General features: G+C 34.5%; 1 pseudogene; it reads right to left on the bottom strand.

The window, feature by feature from the left end:
* Window positions 1-3,868: 3,868 nt before the first annotated feature.
* Window positions 3,869-4,173, bottom strand: LOC100619126 (HIG1 domain family member 1A, mitochondrial-like; annotated as a pseudogene).
* Between the last annotated feature and the right edge of the window lie 1,445 nt (window positions 4,174-5,618).

The following is a 5,618-nucleotide window of genomic DNA, read 5'->3' on the forward strand; positions in this document are numbered from 1 at the left end:
GTTATGATAAAATATACTAGACATCATAGTACAAGAAATCCAAAAAAAACTGCCCTGATATTCTTGAATAAGAAGGTAAAACAGACATTGAAAAAATCCACAGATCACCTCTTGCAATAAATCCCCCAAAGACAACTCATAAGAATTTCATAGCCAAGTTCAAGAGCTCCCAGGCCAAGGAGAAAATACTGCAAAGAGCCATATAGAAACAATTCAAATATCATGGAGCCCGAGCCAGGATTACACAGAATTGGCAGCATCTAAATTGAAGAACTAGATGGCTTGGAATATATTTTTAAAGGCAAAGTAGTGAGTTAAAACTGAAACTCATCTATCCATCAAAATTTACTCTATTATTTCAAGGGAAGAGATGATAATTTAGTAAAAGAGAAAATGTCCAAGGATTCTGGAAGAACAAACTTAAGCAGAAAATTTGATGTCCAAATACAAATTCAAGAGAAGTTTTAAAAGGTAAATAAGAAAGAGAAAAATTTCAGGGCTTCAATAAGATTATTTTTTTAAATGTTCCTATATGGAAACATGATATCTGTAGCTCTTAAAAATTATCATTAATATCATAATAATTAGATGAAGTATACATAGACATGTATACTTCATGTGATAGTGTGGTGTATGTATACTTCATGTGGTGGTGTGGTAGTAAGCTGTTTAGGATAATATCTAAAAAAATCTAGGGGTGAAAAAGAGGATTGTACTAAGAGAAAATGGAGGAGAGATGTAAAATTGAGTAAATTATATCACATAAAGTAGTATGGAGGAGGGGGGATAATATTACAGTGGATAGGAGGATTATGGGAGTGATTGGGTAATACTTCAATCTTACTCTCATTGGAATTGACTTAAGGGGTAAGAACAGCCAGATTCACTAGGGTATAGAATCTTATCTTATGCTATAGAGAAGTACAAAGGGAATAAGAAAGGGGGGATGGAGATGGAGTAATATATAGGAGGGATAATTTGAGGCAGTGAATCAGAGATCCTATAGAAAAGCAGGAGGAGAATAAGAAGAATGGTGGTAGGAAGAGGAATATTTATAAGGGAGATTGATTAAAAGAAAAACACTGGTGTGGAGGCAAAGAGTGAAAGGGGAAAAGGCAGTATTACAATAAGAAATCAAGATCAAGGGGAATACAGAGATGGTCATCATAATTTAAAAGTAAATGGGATTAACTCACAGATAAAAGGGAAGCAGATAGCAATGGATCAAAAATCAGAATCCTATCATATGTTTTTTATAAGAAACACATTTGAAACAGGTATACATACACAGAGTAAAGGTAAGAGAAACTAGATCAGAATCTTTTAGGCTTCAATGGAGACAAAAAAAGTATGAGTAGCAATCATGATCACAGTCAAAGCTAAAGCAAAATAAGATCTGAATAAAGAGATAAGAAATGTAATTATATCTTGAAAAAATGTAGTATAAACAATGAAGGAATATCAGTACTTAATATATATGCACCAAATGGTATAGCATCCAGATTTTTAATGGAAAATCTAAAGGAGATTAAGGAGGAAAGAGAAAGTAAAACTAGAATAGTTAGATTTAATAGCTATATGGAGAAAAATTGAATAGAAATAAAAAGGAATATATCTTCTTTTCAGCAGCACATATACAAAAATTGACCATGTACTAGGGCATAAAAACTTCACAATCAAAAGTAGAAAAGCAGAAATAGCAAATGCAAGTTTTTCAGATCATAATGTAATAAATATTATAATCAATAATATTTCTTGGAAAGGCAAATTAAAAAAATAATTTGAAACTAAATAATTTAATTCTTCAAAGTGGGTGGGTAAAAAGAACAAATCATAGAAAAAAATCACTGATTTCCTTGAAGAGAATGATAATCAGGAGACAACATATAAAAATTTATGAGATATAGCCAAAGTAGTACTCAGGGAAAAATATCTATCCCTGACTACTTATATCAACAAAATAGAGAAAAAGAAGATCAATGAATTGGGTATGCAAATAAAAAACCAAGCAGAAGAATGAATTAAATATTCTCAATTAAATATTAAATTTGAAATCTTAAAAATAAAAAGGAGAAATTAATAAAATTAAAATTAAAAGAACTACTTAACTAATGTAAATCTTGAAATTTCTCAGACTTGTGAATGTTAAAAATTTCCACATTGGGGAATTCTCTATTGGAACAATTCCCTACTGGGAACATTCCCCATTTTGACAGTGAGAACTCTACTTGGATCAGAAATCGGAAAACCTCTGCTCCACCCGTACTTAAGACTGCTTTAGGGAAGAAAACTCCTTGCTAAACAATGAAAGTACTTAAACCCATAATTATAATGAGGCAAAAAGTTCTTTAAGCCATGCCTATTTTTAGAATTAATACAATGGGGTGCCAAGTACCTATTAAAGGTCAGGCAACTTGTAAACTTGCCAGGAGCAAAGAGGTGAAAACTTATTCAGAAGATTTTTCTGGTTCAAACTTACTAAAGGGATTAGTCAACCCAGCAGTGAATTCAGAATGGGCTGTCCCTTGGAAAACGTCTACTGTGATTGGTAGATGTAAGAACTTAGGGGAGGTGACATAGGAGAAAACCCCCTATATAAGAAAAAGCAGAATCTCTGGAAAATGGCTTGAGGAATCCTTTTGGAGAAAAGCTTTTTGGGAGAGGCTCTGAAGAAGGGAAGCTCTTGGAGGACAATCTCTAAGGATGTTTCGCTGGAGCTCCTCTGAGGGGACTCTGTCCCACTGGAGGCTCTTGAGAGAGGCCCTTTGAAACAGTCTCTGGCTAGAAGGCTCTTTGAGGAAGACTCTGGCTGGAACTCTCTCTGAGGAGACTGTCACTAGAATCCTTGCTTAGACATACCTTGTGGTGAGTGATAAAAGACTGACTGACTGATCTCTCTCTCTTAAGACTCAGGTCTAGGCCATATTGGCTTAAGGCCCTTAATACTTATTTCCCTTTTCTCTCTTTCTCTCTTTTCTTTAATTCCTCATTGTATTATTAATTAAATTCTCTATAAAACCCAGTTGACTTGGGCATATTTCATAATTGGGAATTTTCCCCTGGCGACCACCTTAAATATCTGATTTAAAACAAGACACTATGTTGAAAACATATTTCCTGCGGTCACAAATTTACTCACCCACTCTTATATATACTACAATTTATATCTTCAACTATTGTAATCACTACAGTTTTTAACCCCAACTCTTTTAACTGCCACAGTTTAAGGCAAGAACCTATTTTAAATGTTACACTAATAAAAATAGGAGTGATTTTATGAAAAATCAAATAAAATAGATTGTGTATATGTTAATTTGATCATAGAAAATAAAATAAAAATCAAATTACCTAATAAACTCTTGAATATGTAAAAATTAAATTTAGTCTCTAGTAATAGAAATATTCTATTTTGTGAGGTTTATTAAGGATTATTAGAAATCAAGGATACAAAATAATAAATCACATGCCTAGGGCTGATTAGCCCATTTAAAACCCCCACACTTAGCTTACCTACTACATCATTGCAATGGAAGAGGGCGAAGTAGGTGTTGCTGCCAGTTAAATACTCCTTGTGATCTCGCCCAGGTGGAGACTCAGTTGAGATTATAGGGAATTCTGGGATGTACTAGGTACTTCTGGGGATTGAAGTCTAGGGTTCAAATCTCCATTTTACAAATACAATGCTTTGCACTACTTGGGAAATAGTAAAATCTCCTTTAAAAATTCAATCTTTAAAACATCATGATTGTGTCTGACATGCTGCCTTTTAGAACCACATACCCCTAAATGATTTTTAAACATAAATAATCTCAGTGTGAGGTATCCAGCTATATAAAACATCATCAGCATGAAGATAGCATATTTCTTCCTAAGATTTGGGTTTGGCTCAGTATTCTCAAAATATGGAGTACAACATACCAACAGTCATTGCTCCTGCTACAAAACCTTGAGCTCCCACATGCATGTGAATCAAGTAGATAGATATTTTAGCATTCCTTCTGCTCTTCAATTTGTATAACCTATATGCAACAATAGCTGTAAAACCTGCTATTTCAATTGGGACAAAAGTTACTCCTTAGCTTTTCAGGCAAGTTTTGATCCTGAAGTCTCATCATAAGTAGAAAGAAAAACATCACTATAAGATGCCATAATTGGTTGAAGTAAGAGGGTTCTTTTTAGGAGCAGCCACTGTCTTTTGCTTTGTCCCCAACTGTCCTGGCCTACATCATCCAGAAATGACCAGTCAATCAGACCTTGCAACGGTGCTCAAAGGTGTGTCCAGAGGAGAGGGCAGGGGCTTTGTTTTTTTTTTTTTCACTCAAACCCACTCCCAGTGTCACAGCCAAAAAAGGAAGAGTGAGGGTGGATATGAGACTGTCCAAGCCCAAGGGTGAAGAGGAGACCCCCAGTGGTTCTGAGCACCTCAAGAGCACAAGCACTTTAGAGACCTCCCTCCCTTTCCTTTGAGCCTTTCATCTGACTGCACTGCCCTGTGCAGGGTGATATCTCTTGAGCCTCTTTGTCTGGACCTGGAAACCTGGTATGTGCTTTGAGGTAGTGCTGGAGCCTAGAATTTTCATGAGAGAGCTGATTGTTGAATTTTCAGTTTGGACATTTATGTCTTCCAAATAGCAAAGATGACAAATGAAATTTTGATTCATTTTTCATCATAAGGCTTAATAAAATGATAAAGTGTTAATAATAATGTAAAATAAACTTAAAAGTATGTCATATACATTTCACCCCCTGCAAAACCAATTGTTAAATATTTATCTATATTTTTCATTTACTACTGGAATTTAGAGGCATGTTTGGACAGGAAGAGACAAAGACTGAACATATTTTTGTCCTGGATACAGATGAGAAACCATTCAGACTTAGCTAAGATGGAATTCTAATAGAGACTGAGATAGGATTAGTAGAGAAGATATAAATCAGGTCAGGTTCAAAAAGTAGGCAACAAATTTTATGGGTCCAGATTCTGAGATAGAAACATGAATATTTACAATTGGGTCTTATTGGTTTGACAAGAGTTTTTAATGGGTTTCTGTCTTTTATAATCTGGAAAGCAAATAACAATAAAGAATGATAACATTTTATTTGTGACATGCCAGAATTGTTCTAATTAGGACAGTATCTAATGTAGTAATTATAAGTATTAAAGAGATTTAGCCTTCTAGGTATCATATGAACCATCATATCATTGGCTGTATAATCATCATCATCATCATTACCATCACCATCATCATCCTCATACAACTTGGACCTTCTTTGCACATGTCAGCAAATGACACTATCATCCAACATAGTGGGGGCCCATTTGGATAGATTTTGAGTTCTGATGATTCTATGAAAAGGCTCATTATCTTAGAGAACTTGATACCTTGTCAACCCCTCATCCCACAAATCATTTCATCACCAAGTTCTGTTGACTAGTCCTTGGCAATTTCTTTTGGTCGTGGAAATATAGAGAAAGAGATTTCAGTAACATTATTAAAAAACTACTCATTTTATGCCTTGCTGTAACAATGAAAGACATTTCCTGATTCATATCACTACAGTGAATATAGTTAGATGAAGACAAAGTTCAGTTGGTTGTTCTTCCTTTATGATGTGTG

This window comes from Monodelphis domestica, chromosome 5 (genome assembly GCF_027887165.1).
Source record: "Monodelphis domestica isolate mMonDom1 chromosome 5, mMonDom1.pri, whole genome shotgun sequence".
NCBI lineage: Eukaryota > Metazoa > Chordata > Mammalia > Didelphimorphia > Didelphidae > Monodelphis > Monodelphis domestica.